Here is a 15,942-nt window from a genome sequence, read left to right as displayed (position 1 = left end):
TTCGGAATTTTTATATGGAGTTTGGTTTTTGAATTGGGTTTTTCGGCAGAAACTGTCCAAAAAAATATTAAGAGTTTCCAGCTTATAGGATTGCCAATCTACAAAAGTCTTATTGATATGTATTTATATAACACCCTTTTTTAACTATTGGCATGTGTACCGACAATTAAGTGAAGGGTATGAAGCTGAGGTTAATGACTTCAAATTACAGCTAGTTCTATATAAAAAACTGATTTCCTAACTACTTACAATTGAAACTAAGGGAGAAAATAGCATCTTAGGATATGACCAATTTACCTCACAATAGCTAGCTGCATTTGTTTTTACTCAAATTAACAGTTTTGACTTAACAGAGCATGCAATCAGAAGAAAACTGAACATTTTTTTTAAAATTTTGCACCAAGCACAATCGGACAAGATATGCTGAAATAGCACAAAAATTTCCATATTTATGAATAGATTTCCGCATGCATTAGTTTAAAAGTTTGTTGTAACGCCTTTTGTATCTAGTAAAACAAGTTTTGAATCGATATAGAATGTGAGCAAAATTACCTATTTGAACAGTTTATTCTAGATTTTGGGGTCTGACTCATCTGCAAAATTGAGTTTGTTACCAAGTGACTAATTTAACAAACCAGTAATGAACCACTATCAAGAACAATTTGATCTCATGAGTACGCTATGCGGCAGAAAAAATCATTATTGTCGTACAGCAATAATGATTTTTTTAATAAATTAACCAGATTTGCAACCAGAAAATAGACAGTTCATTGACTAGCTCATTAATGTGTGTGTGCAGACTTCAAGCATGTGTTCCTTTAACCTTACCATCCATGAGCTGATGGGTCCTTACTTGGGCGACAGCCTTTTCCAAGGTCACACGAGTCTCTGCACCATCAGATTCTGAACAAAATCCGTTGAACATAGAAGTCAACACTTTTTCCACTTTCGTTCGCTCTAATAACACGCTTTGCAGGAAATAGTGATTTATGTGAATGCTGTAATCATGACCCAGATAGTCAGCAAACTGTCTTATCTCTCCTTTATTCATTGACATCTGAAAATGAAAATACGAATTTTTTATATATATGTTGCATTGGTTATCACAATGTAGCGAATCGCACCATATAATTAGCCTTACGAAAGTGAGATAGAAATAGCAGTTAGTAAGAGCCAATGTCATTTGGGAAACAAATAAAACTACATATTTTGTAGTTTTGTGTGGGATGTATAATACAAAGTCTAATTTTAATCTATAGCGGCATCAATGCCATATGCAGCAAAATAAACTTTAGCATTAAATATACTCAATGATTGACTCAACTAAATATATTTATTTGAAATGTGCTTCTTTCATTAACACTACTGAAGCATTCACAATCAAAATATATGTTATGCAGATTGACACAAAGCAAGAGCTGCGTGGCTAGAACCACCAAACAGACTTTTTAAATATATATTACTGCTGTTCAGACAAAATTCACATCAATAAAACAAATGAAAGCTATTCAACATAGGTAAACAAAAAAGTAAGCAAGCACTGTTTTATGCCCCTGTTTTTGAGGATCTGACCCAAAAGAAAAACATCTCAAAGCCTATTGGTAGGAATTGCAGGTTATTTGTAGTCAAGCATGAGCTTAGTTTGGAAAAAACTCTGAATTAAAGACTAAAATTGTCTTGCTATAAATTAATTAACCATATAAAGTACGTAACCACCAAATAGTCTCATTTCTTTACTCATAGTGTTATTTTGTAGAGATAAATTTAACCCTTTTGCTGCTTTAAGCACATTTATGTGTTTTCTAGGAACCACTACCATAGACGCATAATTGCGACTCCTAGCAATTGCGTAGTCACCTGATCTTATTATTCGTTGACAAAATAATCCATGGTATTTAAGACTTTTATGAAACTGACATTGTTGCCGAAGATTTTTTTATAAAATCAGCCTAAAACAACAAAGAAATTTTAAACTTTTGTGTGAGAATTTCTAATCTGAAAACAAATAATTTTTGTGTGAGTTCATTAACTACCGCGCGCGAGTCTAGAAAAAAAGCAATTAGTTATGTCGAAGACATTATAGCCTGTTCAGATTTAGATCTTTGTGATTATACAGATGATTAAAGTAGCATATCCACTTCTGATATTGGTAAAAGTAATTGTTTTGTAAAAGTAAGGAACATTGTGGATGATAGTTTTGGCTCCAGATTGATCGTAGCTTCACATAGCTTTATTATCGCACAAGGTATAGATATACATGTATTACATTTTTGCATAGAAATGTTGTTTAAAATGTTGGCAAAATAGAATATGTAACAAAAAATGTTCTAGATAGAGATTGAATTTGAAAAAATACTGTATACATGTCATGAAGCAATATTGGCAATTTTCTGTACAATGGCTGGCACTAGGCCGCTAGCCGAATTTGTACATGGTTAGCAGTGAAAGGGTTAAGGACTCGATGCTACATGTGAGGAGTTGGTTACAAATTAAGAAATAGATTTACATCTATTTAGATATATATCTATCTAGATATATATCTTTGTTGCTTCAAAGCTGTAATATATAGCATATTACCATACAAATAATCCATCATTTAAAATTCAATCAATAACTATTCAAAATCGAATATAGCTAAAATCATCAAGCTTCAAAACACTCATTAAACTTCTGCAATTTTGTGCAATCACATCAACTGAGTACTTTTTAGAAGTATTTGTAGCTAAAAGTTGCTTCATGTGGCTTTAAATTTTACCTATAGTTTTTATGTTGGAAAACTTTATCATCACATTTAAAAAATTTTTCATTTAACCTAGTTTTCAGTTTTTCTACTAGTTGCTTCGAATAAAGCATAACAGTGTTGGTAACTTGTTTGCTGTTGCGAGAGATTTTCCTTGGTGAAATGAAAGTTCAGTTGGAGACCGCTATACACAGAGCCGAGAAGGTCCTGCTAAATATTAGGCAACATGAAAGCATCATGAGTTTGATTTACTGAACAAAAGAAGTTATGCAATACAGATGTTTGTCTTCAATAATAGGATTATAGGGTCTGCAGCCTTTACATGGTCTCACTACTGAGAAGTTTACTCTTCTAAGACATGAACTACTCCAAATTGATGAACGTTTAATATTTTAATCTTTTCTCTCTATTCAGCACTATTCAGATATTGGCATCAATAAGGGTTACAAATCAGAAAACTGCATCGAGTGAGATGTTTTGGTAGTAATAGGTAGCATTGTAAGTTTATTAAGACTTCAAGAAAACTAGTATAACACTCAAATGAAACCTTTCAACTTTTTTCGCAACATCGCCTCTTTAGTGTAACACAAAAGATACTAAATATGTATAGCACAAAACTTGTGCTATGCATATTTGTTTTCTTTGTGATATGTTTTATAATTTTTAAAACACTATCATTGCTAACACAGTTGATACACATTTGCCTACTTTCCACAGTTCATGAAACCACTTCAACATTGCCGGAAGCATGTGGCATGCATCGTATATAAAGTTATACTATGCATCACATATCAAGTTATACCCTGCATCATATATCACGTTATACCATGCATGGTATATCAAATAATTCCAAAATACAATTCCCAAAGGTTTAGCTAATTCATAATTTGGAAACATTTCAACTAAATACATGCTAATGGCATAGATTCCTATACAGTGCAAAGTATACTAACATAAAACATTATGATAAATTGTTTCATGTTTGTATAGCATACAAATCGAATATAAAATAAAAAACTCAAAATGATTTCAAATCAGATTACAATATTTACAATTAAATGAATCTTTAAATTGTAAAGAAATATACGGACATCCTTTTGAAAAAAAGATTTTTTACTTTCCATGACAGTTTTTCTATTCGCACAAACTTGCAAGCAACTCAACTATGACCCAAATCTGCCTATTTACCAAAATGGTTTAGCTATCCAATGAAAGTTTTGGCATAAAACCCCTAATCCTTAAATTTTTAAAGTGTATTGTGTATTGAATTGATTATTTCACTATCAGGAAACTACATGTAATTAGAATAAATTCCCGCTATTGCAAATGAGCTGGCAGAAAGTCACATAACACACATTTTCAGCTTGATTCAGTTTGTAAAATAATTTTCCAAAGTTTTTGGTTGACTCAAAAAGCAAAGTCTAGTTGACCAAAATTAGAATCATACCTCCATATTTAAGTATAGCGGCGAGCCTAGCGTCGCGAGCGTTTTGCTGCGCATGTTACCGCGGAGTCTCGCAATCAATATGGGAACCAGCCTTAACCAGCTGTGTCAATGTCTTGGTAAACAGAAAAACTTAACAATACAGCCTGGTTGTGTAAGAACAGTAGGCAATTGCAGCACTCATAGCTCAATAGATATGCGATAGAGCTGAGACTCCAGTCTAATAACTTCAACAGGATTTTAGGCATACATGCATGACTGCATTAATAGATTATAATTATTTTACTATTAGCTGTTTAAGCATACGCAAATGAGATGAAATTTGTATCACAAAAGCCATGATATTTCTCACAATAGTTCCAGACTTCATATCCTGGAATTACTGATTATGATAACAAAAACATTTCCGATGATATTTAAAACATGAAATTAGGGACAACTTAAAAGGCTCCGAGATAGCTCAAAATTTTGTTCACCTGTATGATAATTAGTCATGGTATCCATTCTTACAGTTAAGATATATCATAGGCACCTAGAAAGATATTTGTATTACCAACATAAGTACATTTTATTACAGTGGCTTAGAGATGGTTCAAGACAGTGTGCATACTTACGATAATTGGGGAATTTTTTCCAACTAATAACTGAAATATCATGCTTGTTGGTGTTAATATTGCAACCATAATATTGCTCCTAATGGCTTCAAATCGATTTATGAAAGTGTGACACATTTAATGGATCAATGTTTAAAAATAATGATTAATTTTTCATGCGCAATTGAGTTGATAGTCATACTAAAAACACAGATACACCTGAGCACAGTAATTTTGAGATGGTTATTGGTCTCGTGTTTACTTTTAGTAATTGGTCAACACTCCCAAACTAATTGTTAAAATATCCTTAAAACTTTGCCATCAAGGAGATGAAATTTTTTACAACGGTGTTGAAATGATTTATCCATGAATGTGGGTCTGTAAAAATTTATTGTGTCCAGTCTAGTCATTAAATTACCACACATACTTGCAGTAATAATTGCTCTGTCAAATTCTAGAAATCTGATCACAATTGCTTTGAGATGCTCTATTACTGTTAGGGATATGTAATGATTGGTCAATGTACCCTAACTATTGTTTATAACATCATAAAGGCCACCAAATTGGGGATATTTTACTAGTGCTGGGCACGAGTACTTATTGGCCAACGAGTTCAGACTCATCCCCTTCCTCTCAAGATTTTCGAGTATCGGGTAGCTGGCAGTTCTTGGCACAATTATTACTTGGACAACAGTTGTTTTAGGTATTGGGTTGGTTGATACAGATTTTATGTTTAAAATTTCTAAACATCAGAAATTTTTTTAGAATTGACAATGCAATTGTAATTTGATTTAATTTATTTATTGTTTTTTACTATTTTTATCAATCGATGTGTGTGCGTGCAGTGTTAACAGGTGGATTGTTAAACAATGCCTAAAGTACAGGGTGCAATGAACCGATTTTTTGTTCACTTTAATGGACTATTTTTGTATCAAAACCCCAACTTGTAGGGCCTAAACCCTGAACCCGCAAAATCAAAATGCTTCACAACTTCTATTACCCAAGATTCGAGAGAAGATAAACTCCTAAGTTCACCAACTTTTATTACCCGTGACCAGAACTACATCTCACTACCATGACTTTTAAAATCATTAATGACTATTTTCGCACTTATAAAAACCGGTCACTGTAACCCAGCTTACATCTATAATGCCAATGTAATTATGTTAATATTTGTTTCATCGAAAAAGGGAATTTTTATACCAAGGGGCTTAAAATCATTTTTGACTCTGAGTTGGGTTTGTAATAATTGGTCCTTGCTCTCAACTGTAATTAATCTATTATGTACTCTTTTTATAAATATTTTAAACCAAATTACATCAGTAATCACCAGCCAGTGGATCCCTCGTTGAAAATTTTCAAAAGCCTGCTTGAAAAATTGCCAACAATTCTTTGATAACTGTTGTCTTTGTTATTGCTGACAACTTTATTACATTTGCTTTTTTATTTAAGAAATTTCATGTGCCAAAGTTTTTTTGTTTTTATCTATTTTTAATTGTGCTAAAAAAACTACACAATTTTTTTTATACATTGCATTGCAACAAAATAATTTTAGATATCATTAGCAGTATTGCAATAATTTATTTATTGTGCTATTGCTATTGCGATTGCTAATTTGAACTAAACAGTTTTTTTGGGGAACTTCTCCATAGCTGGCAATTGGCAACTTTTGTTGGAAAGCTTTCCTATAGTTTTAACGTTTGGAAAACACATTTCACTTTACTTTGTGTTGCATATAGCTACTCCTCTTTATTAATAATTGCTTTGCAAAAGTCTCACAGCATTGGTAAACTTTCGGCGTTGTTTGTGATTTTTCTAAGCCAACGAGTTATCCCTGTGCACACTTTGGCTGTCAAACATTGAGCATGTCATGTTCTGCTTATGATTATGTAATATTGAAGAAGCCCATGTTAAATTTAGAGAACAAAGAAACTTATTCAGTATTGCAATCCATTAAATTCATCACTGCTTATATGCAATAACAAGATTATAACATTTTCTGCTTGTACATCAAATCAATAACAAATAAGATGCCCACTTTCATAAAATTTGCACTCAATATCATATACAATTTACAGATATTCAAAAGACATTATTTTCGGTTCACTCCGTTATATGATATTTTATTTTGCGCAAGGCTTTATGGTCAGCTAAAAACTAAGCAGATTCAGCAGGTGAACCATGTTTTTAATAAAATGAAAGATTGTAAATTTCAAAGACACTGCATATAGTTCTTCAAGAACCTACTTAGACGCAAGATTTTAAACTTTATTTGCACATCACCCGCTTAGCCTCAAGCAGCAAACATTATAATTGTTTTGCATAAAGGATTGTCATTCTCACATTCATTTTAGGTTTCATAGTTTCTACTATGCCAAACATTAAAATGAAATGCATACATATTTGCCAAACTAAATAGATTTTACAATGAATCAAATCACAGTGGCCAAAAGAGGCCAAAGAGTTATGCCATGCGTCTTATATCAAATAAATAAAGTAATCAACCGCTAACGATCAAGACGAATCATATTTTTCAAAGTTTTTCATATGAAACGATGTCGCTCACAAAGATTATTATTATCGTAAATGACACTGAAATAGTAAAATATTATCAAAGACTTCATGTTGAAACATTATATTTAAAATTGACTTAAATATTTAATGACTTCAATATTTACTGTCTATTTCTATATATTTTTAAAAACCTCAAGATGAGTTCAAAGCCAAACAGGCCTAGCAAATGGGATGTGTTTGGAGTCACAAATTGTATTTTGTCTCACTGATCCTTCAGATAATCTGGCAAGCGGAATCATTCATGAGAAACCGTGATAAACTTTCCTCAATTTGATGCTAAAATGTCATCATGAGTGTGTATGGCGTTTTAACCCTTAGTTTTGCAATATTCACAAGAGCACACACAACTGCAAACGGTTTTAAAATCATTTTATCGAAGGTTTCAAGTTTAATGGTAATAATATCATAACCAGTGTAGATGAAAGTTTACTATGATTTTTAGTACATGAACGAATTTAGCATGTCCACAAGCATTATTGAATCATCCCAAAGTCATTGTAAATGAGCTTCCTCAGTTTGATGGTAAAATTATCAGAAATATCAGCACAAAAGGTATTATAACTACTGGTTTAGTAAAACTTACCAATTATTACATGTTGGCACAGTCATACACCTTCTCAAAATCAGTGTGATAAAATGTTTTAAATTTGCCAGTACAACTGTATCGTTAAAAGTGTGCATGTGTTAATGACCATGATTTTGAAGGTATTCATCAAATATTAAAAATGCACATTCATACATGAACCATAGAAATGCTATTTGCTTAAGAGGGTAAATTTCTTCCCTTTATGTGATACTGTGTAAAAGTAGAAGACCTTACAATCTTATTATTGCCTGCAAGTAACAGTATTGCATAATTTCCTTTGTTCTATCAATTGATGGTGTGGCTGGTTGATGCTGCATCATGATTAGCTGGACTCTTGCTGCCTAATGTTTGACAGTCAATAAGTGGAAAGTAATAATATCTACTTGGCCCAAGAGATTCTCTAACAACACTGAAATTGTACCCAAACTGCAAATTCTTAAAAAAAATATTAGAAATACAATGGCACTAGAAAAAAATTTGCTGATTTGATGCATGTACTATATGACTGATTTGATACTATGTACATATTTCCTGACAAAGATTGGCATAGTGAAAACCATGTGACTTAAAATGAACGTGAGCATGACTATCATTAATGCAAAACATAAATACTATTTCTTTTTTGAAGTTACCTGGGTGATGTTGCAAATAAAGTTTAAAACCTGGCACCTGGGTAGATTCTTGATTCTTAAGTTATTTGCAGTGTTTGTGAGATTTAGAAGCAACCCGATCATTAACAACATGTCTCACTCACTGAATCTGTTTGCATTTTAGCTAACCATAAAGCCTTGCAAAAAATATAATATTATAGAATAGAGTAGACAGTAAAATAGTAAATTTATAAAATATGTATAACTTGTATATGATATTGAGCGCAAACTTTATGGGAGTATACAATTAATTTGTTTTAGATTTGGTGTATAAGCAGCAAATGTTATAATCTTGTTATTGCAGATGGCCAGCAGTGCTGAATAAGTTTGTTCTCAATACCTTTGAGGTATTTAACTTGTGGTTCTGCAATGTTACATAATCAAATGCAGGACACTATTATGCTCAATGTATGACAGGCCAATAGTGAAAAGTGATAGCTTGTTAGCTCTGACAATTCTTAAATAGCGCAACAAATTTCCAATGCTGTGATAATTTTTCAAAGTACTTAATAGGCAAAAAAAACATCTATGGGCAACCTAAAGTAAAATGAAATGGGTTTTCCATACATTTTACCTGTAGATAAGCTTTCTAACAGAAGTAGTTCATGGCCAGCTATAGAATAACTCTTATAAAACAATTTAGTTCAAGTTATCAATCAAAATAGCAACAGCACCGTAAGTAAATTATTGCACTATCGCTATTGATATCCAAAATTAGTTTGTCAAAATGCAATCCATAAAAAACTTGCGAAGTTTTTTAAACGAATTTAAAAAAAGAAAAAATCAGAAACTTTGGCCAGTGAACTTCAAGTACAGGAAGTACAAATACAAGAAAGTACAAAACGACAAGAATTGCGTTTAAGACTATGAGCAATTAACCTGGAATTATATGCAGTTGTAATTTATGTAACAAGTGTATGATAAATAAAAAAGAGCAATATTTCCCAATTACATAAAAGATATAACCATACCAAAAGTAAAAACCAGTAAGTTAAGAATGATCTATCTGGGAGGATACTTGGAAAAATACAAAAGCTCTCCAGGATTATTAAAGGCCTGAACTATCGACGAACACAAATGAGACACACCTTCAAATGTCTGCTGAGCTTGTATAACTGCTGACCAAAGACATTATATTGTAAAAAACTTTGCAAATACTAACTGCAAAATATGTTTGTAATGCAGCAGAGCAAATACAGCCATTAGCCAAACATAAGTTCAAAAATAGTTTACAGTCTGAATTTGCTTTTAAAGCTACAGAATAGATAAAAACTCACAAATATTGTGAGTTTTTACAATAATGAAATTATCTCCCCAACAAAATCAATGTCCCCAATTGTTAGGTTAAAGCTTTCTATGAAAAGAAAACTCAGCAAGTAGTTGCCTGTTAACTAATAGAAACTTATCGAATGTGTGTGAGAATTTACCTAACTTTTTAGGAACTAGCCCCGTATCCCATTGTTTTACACACCCCCACTCACAGACGTTCTCGTGCAAATGCAGGCAATTGGCACAATGTTCAAATATTGTCGGTAGTTGGACTAAATTATCTATTTCTTAGTTTTCCATAAGGAAAATGGATTTAAAAGATGGGGACATCCCCAATTTCCAAACGTCCCCATTTTGTCTGTTAACTTTTGGTGTGAGCCTCATTTGCATGCATTTACAAGTACACACACTGTTGAATACCAAAATAATTGACATTAACTTGTATACCAGTTGTCACCAAGTAAGTAAGCGTACAAATGTGTAACATAATGATCTTGGACACTTTTTCCAGTTCTTTAATCTCATGAAAAAACTGATGTTCTAACAATACTCAATTCAGGTGATAGAATATAAACCTCAAAACTTGCCAATCTAATAGTCATACAATCTTTTTTTGCAAATATCTATCTGTATATTTTATTATATTATCGTTACAATGTTATATTATTATAACACTGTAAAAATCTGTACTGGAACATTTACACTGTTGATTGTATTTATACACTCTCAAATATTAACCTTTCATCTTGGCCCGCAAAAAGGGGCATTTTTCTGTTTTTGTTTTTGTATTATTTTTAATCAATAAAGAGTTCATCTTCATCATCAACATCATCCTCACTACCCTCATTAGCAATTTCAAAATTGTTGTGAGCGCGAAGATTTATTACTAATAGATTTTTTAAAAACAGTCACTGCGATCAGTTTTGTTACTCAAAAGTTATTAACCAAGTTGGTCTGTTCATCTGATTTTTTGAAGCCTCGATTGCTGTATTTGGTCTGTCCTGCCTGGTGGACGTAAACATAAAATTGCAACAATTTTTTTCTTAGGCAAAATCCAACTCAGTTTGAATTTCAATTAGGTTTTCTGTAAGGACAAAACTGGCCATGTTTTTGTAAAAAAGTACAAACATGATAGGTTAATTATTTAACTACTCAATAATCCAAACTGTTTTTACATAGTCTATTAAAATTCGCAAGGTGGCTTTTGACTATTTGCCATGGTTGCGCCGAGTCACACTACATGGCTCAGAGTTAACAATAAGTTGAATAATCAGAAATAATCTAAGCTATAATAACAAGATTGGATCTAAGCTTACCCGCATGAGTAACCCAATTAGGACATAATAGTGACCTCTAGATAAACAAAGAATCAGTTTTAAAAGTTTGACTGCTGAACTTGACTAAAGGCCCAAATCCACTTCTTGATTTTATCCTGTGTGTCATGAGGAGGGGGAAAATATCTCTGGTGTGTGCCTCAACATACTTTAGCAATTCATCAGCAGATGATAACCTGGGCACACTCACAAACTGCCAATAAATTTCTGTATCATTAGTTTCTTTGGAGTTGTTAATAAATTTAGGTAAGTCGCTATTATAGCGCAGTCGCAAAGATGTAAAAAACTTCCGATTTTGTTATTAAACTTATCTCATTTTCACAAATTTTACATCAAAAGAAGACAAGACAACAACAATTCTTGTGTTTTAGCAGTAATATTTTACAATTTATATAATGTATTCATGTAGTTCACTTTAGGTGGTTTTTGTATATTTAATAGGTTTAATGTCAAGATGTCAACCTGCGCAACAATTGACTCTAAATGTTGGCTTTCAACTGAGATTTTGGTAATACCTGTGTGCTATGTTGTATAGGGCTGGCAGCGTGTTTATTAAGTTTATGATTTATTATGATTCAATGTTCATTCTGACGATATTTCAATTGTAACAAAATAGAAAGATGTTGCTGCTGTATATTGATCAACATTAATAAGAAATAATTACCCAAGATAATATTGCATTCTGGAGAAGACAAATCAATTGAATTGTATCTCACAATTGATAAAGTTGTGCTAGAAAACTTCTAGCGTAAACGCTCTGCATAAGCTCGTTGAGTGAGTTGTAACGCATATTAGCCCCATGCAAGATGATATCCCACTACATATCATCAAGAGTAATTGCATTTTTTGTCAGATGCCTATGCGCCATCTACATGCAGTAATAATCACCTCGGTTGCATTTTGCCCTGTGAGATTAAATAAACCGATACGGTTACATTTCTACATGTATGCACACTGATATTACTTTAATAATTAATGTCAGTCAGAATAGAATAGTTAGACAAGAATTTCAATAATTTATGCAGAAATAAATGCAACATCATGATGGTTACAAAGCACGACTAGTTTAATTTTTCCTTGCTGAATCTAATATTCTTGATCTTTGCTTTGGTACTTGCTCAACTTTTAGAACTCCAATGACCGGCCCTTCAGTATTTTGTAAGTAAGGAAACCCTTGAAACAGGAATAACGGCATACTTAAGTCTCTGTTTACAAAGATGTTTTTAAGCAACTGCCAAAACCAGTAAAGCTAATGCTTTCACAAGGCATTGCACCAGCAATGTCACTTCCATTGTTGACCGTTTTCAAATATCTTTATATACTACCTCGTTATAATAACAATTTCTATTGTAATGATGTCACAAAAGAGTGATGCGACTCATTTGTTGCTAGTATGATTGTATTACAAAAAAATTAACTGGGTAACAACATTAATTCTTCAGTTTATTTTGAGTCATGAAACGATGATTATGGTGTGCTCGATAATTTTTGTTTTGCTGTAAAGGTTTTTCATAGGTTTTAACTACCACACATTTTTTGTAGTTTTAGTCCAAATAACTATGAAACACTTTTTCGGATTTTTAATTATTTCTGGTTGTTGCCTGACTTTTGTAGTTGTTTTTAGCTAAATCTGATTATTCTATGAGCTCAATTAAAATGATTTAATAAAAATTTAAAAACTTTGGATTGTCGGACAAGTTGCCCTAACCTAGACACATTGGGAAAGATGGCTAGAGATCAAAGGGTTAATTAAAGCACATCAATTACATAAGTACTTTTATCATATATTTGAGTACATAAGAGTCTTAGTTTTCGAATGAGCCTATATTCAATACACAAAAATAATAGAACTGTGAAAAAACAGGGTGTCAAAAGTATGTCCTGCAATAAGAAAACACTTGATTGTGGTTCCCACAATGTGATGTCATAATTATCATTTAGCCTTAGGTTGTTGATCCCTTTCACAGTAATTGCGGCTGCGCTTTTCTGTGACAATTGGTGCTCTTAAACTAAAAGAGCGCTAATAATAAACTAGCATTCTAGATAATAAACACTGCCTGGTCATTGTGCTAACGCCTGACCAATAAAAACATATGTTCTGGGTTAATAGATTTTGGGTGATTGTGAGAGTCTACTCTTTCCATCCTTTCGTTCATTTTAATTATTTATAGTAATTATTATTACATCGTTTTATATGGTGGCATTTTTGTCCCATACAGAAATGATTAATAACTAATTAGTAGTTAGTTATTAATAAAACTAATAACTAATTAGTAATTAGATATAAAAAATATATATAAAAATTAAAACATTTATTTTATATTCAAATAAATTACAGTATATGGAAAATAGAACACAGGTGTAGTGGACAGTTAAATTATTCACTTTGTGTTAAATACTAGATTACAGGCAGATTAAGTTAATTAAAGTCGGTTTCTCTATTTTGAACAATTCCAGAGTGCAGTTAGTCAATTGAATTAAATAAATCGATTTATTTAATTCAATTGACTTCTACAACAAAATTAAACAAAAAACAAAAATGATTACTAACAACATACTTGGTTGGTAATGAAATCACATCCATTAAATTGTGACCTGCAGTGGCGTGGTCTTAGGATTATATGTCAATTGTACTTTTGTGAGATCACGCAATGCTTGAAATTAATTAGCCTCAATCGTGCCCCTCAACATCACGATAAAAAGAAAGGGCTAGTACATAATATCATCAGGAAAATAGAGCATGGTGCTTGGAACCTGAGTTATTTGTCATAAAAATAATCTGTACATGGAGTGCTAATGACCCTGATTCCTTTGTCATCTTCATTGGTTCTCTGGAGTTGTCCTAACTTTGCCTGCCACGAGCGTCATTATTGTAGTTGATAAATATAAGTGGTAAGCAATAAAACTAAGCGTTAAGAGCACACAACACCGCAAATGAAAATTGTGTTCACAAATTTCAAAGACACAATTACCGATTACACATTTTTGTGGAAGAGCTCTGGGGAAATCTGATAGACACCAACCAATGTCTGTCTCACCATTTCAAACAATGGCTCATTTAAAAGCCAAGATATTGAAGAACCTAAATAAGCTGAAACAGTACTGATATAATTGATGTGCTTTAAGAACAAGATATCAGCCTGCCTAATCACTTACTGTTAAGAGGCTTGAACCTAAATCCTTTGAACCTTAACAACCAGCAATGGCTCTGATTACAAAAGCTGTTTATGAGTAACAGCAGGAAGCAAAAAATAATGCTTGCACAGGATGTTAGACTAAAAACTTCACTTACTTTTTAAACAATTTTCAAAATTTGAAAGATAAGGAACTCAAAATTTGAAAAAATAAATATATTTAATACCTTTATTTTTTGTTTAGTTGTAATAAAAAGAACTGCTTGAAAGTCATCCTAAAATAACTAATATGACTTGCTCGTTGGTAGGTCACAAATGATTGTGATGCAAAAAAGAATTTATAATACTACTGTAATTATAATTTTTCTGTATACTTTTAGTAATGAAATGATTATGAACGTGTGCTCATTAGATGAGTTACTACTGTAAATTATTTTACAAGTTTTTAAAATTGAATGAATTTGCATAGTTTTAACCCAAATAATGGTGAAACGGTGTTTTTTTTTCGATGCAATGACATTTGCTGTAGAATGCCCAATTTTTTAATAGTGTTCTACAAAATATCATTGTATAATGAGCAAGATTATATATATTTAACATACGTTTAAAAACTTCATATAATTTGACAAGCTACCCGAGTTTGTTGAAAGCATTGGCAAGAATGGCCAGGGTTCTAAGGCTTAAGTCTACACGCCCAACACCAATCTTTGCAAAAGCTTGTTATTTCTTGTAAATACCTTACAATTTCATAGCCCTATTGACCAAGTTAAAATTGTATAAGCGAACGCCTGTTATGTAAGCATTTAATCTAGCCAATTAAAAGCATTTACATCACTTTAAAGAAATGTCCCAACAGATGTGATTCTTTAGTGATGGCCCCACTCCTTAGTCATAAATACCCATTTCTTTTGGGACGATAACTCCGAAATACAACCAATTTTTTTTTTGGGTCCCACTAAAAACAAACATGGTTTAAAGTGTTTCTAACACCATTTTCAATGGTTTAAAGTTAAAATCACTTAGTGGGACTATATATGTCCCACTAATTTCTTCAGTCCCAATAAGTGTGGATGGATAGTTATATATGCCCAACAAAAGAACATTATGGATATATATATATATATATATATATATATATATATATATATATATATATGTGTGTATATATATATATATATACATATATATATATATATATGTAAGAATATTACACTTCTTACATATATATATGAAGAATATATCTTCACTTCAGAATATCACACATTTCTTACACTGTTATATATATATAATAGTGTAAGAAATAGTGTAAGAAGACATGCTTAACTGAGCTTTAAATTGCATTTTTTATTTCGTCCAACCTTTAAGACACAACTGAAGAACCTTTAGTTTCTTGCAGCCTTTGATTCACTGAATTTCTTAGCGTACAAAACAACATCTAGTTTAAATTTTAGATGATATTTCGTTTGTTTCAAAGAAGTTATGTTTTTGAATTGGTAACTACTTGACATATAGTATATGCTCCCTCACTTCGGTTTGGTTGGGTACTCTGTGAGAGGTGTGGCACTATTCGCCTTTGTGCAAAGCTCATCACTTTTGTGATTTGAGCACTCTTATGTCA

The sequence above is a fragment of the Watersipora subatra genome, chromosome 2 (assembly GCF_963576615.1).
Source record: "Watersipora subatra chromosome 2, tzWatSuba1.1, whole genome shotgun sequence".
NCBI classification, from domain to species: Eukaryota; Metazoa; Bryozoa; class Gymnolaemata; order Cheilostomatida; family Watersiporidae; genus Watersipora; species Watersipora subatra.
Note: the sequence above shows the minus strand (reverse complement) of the source record.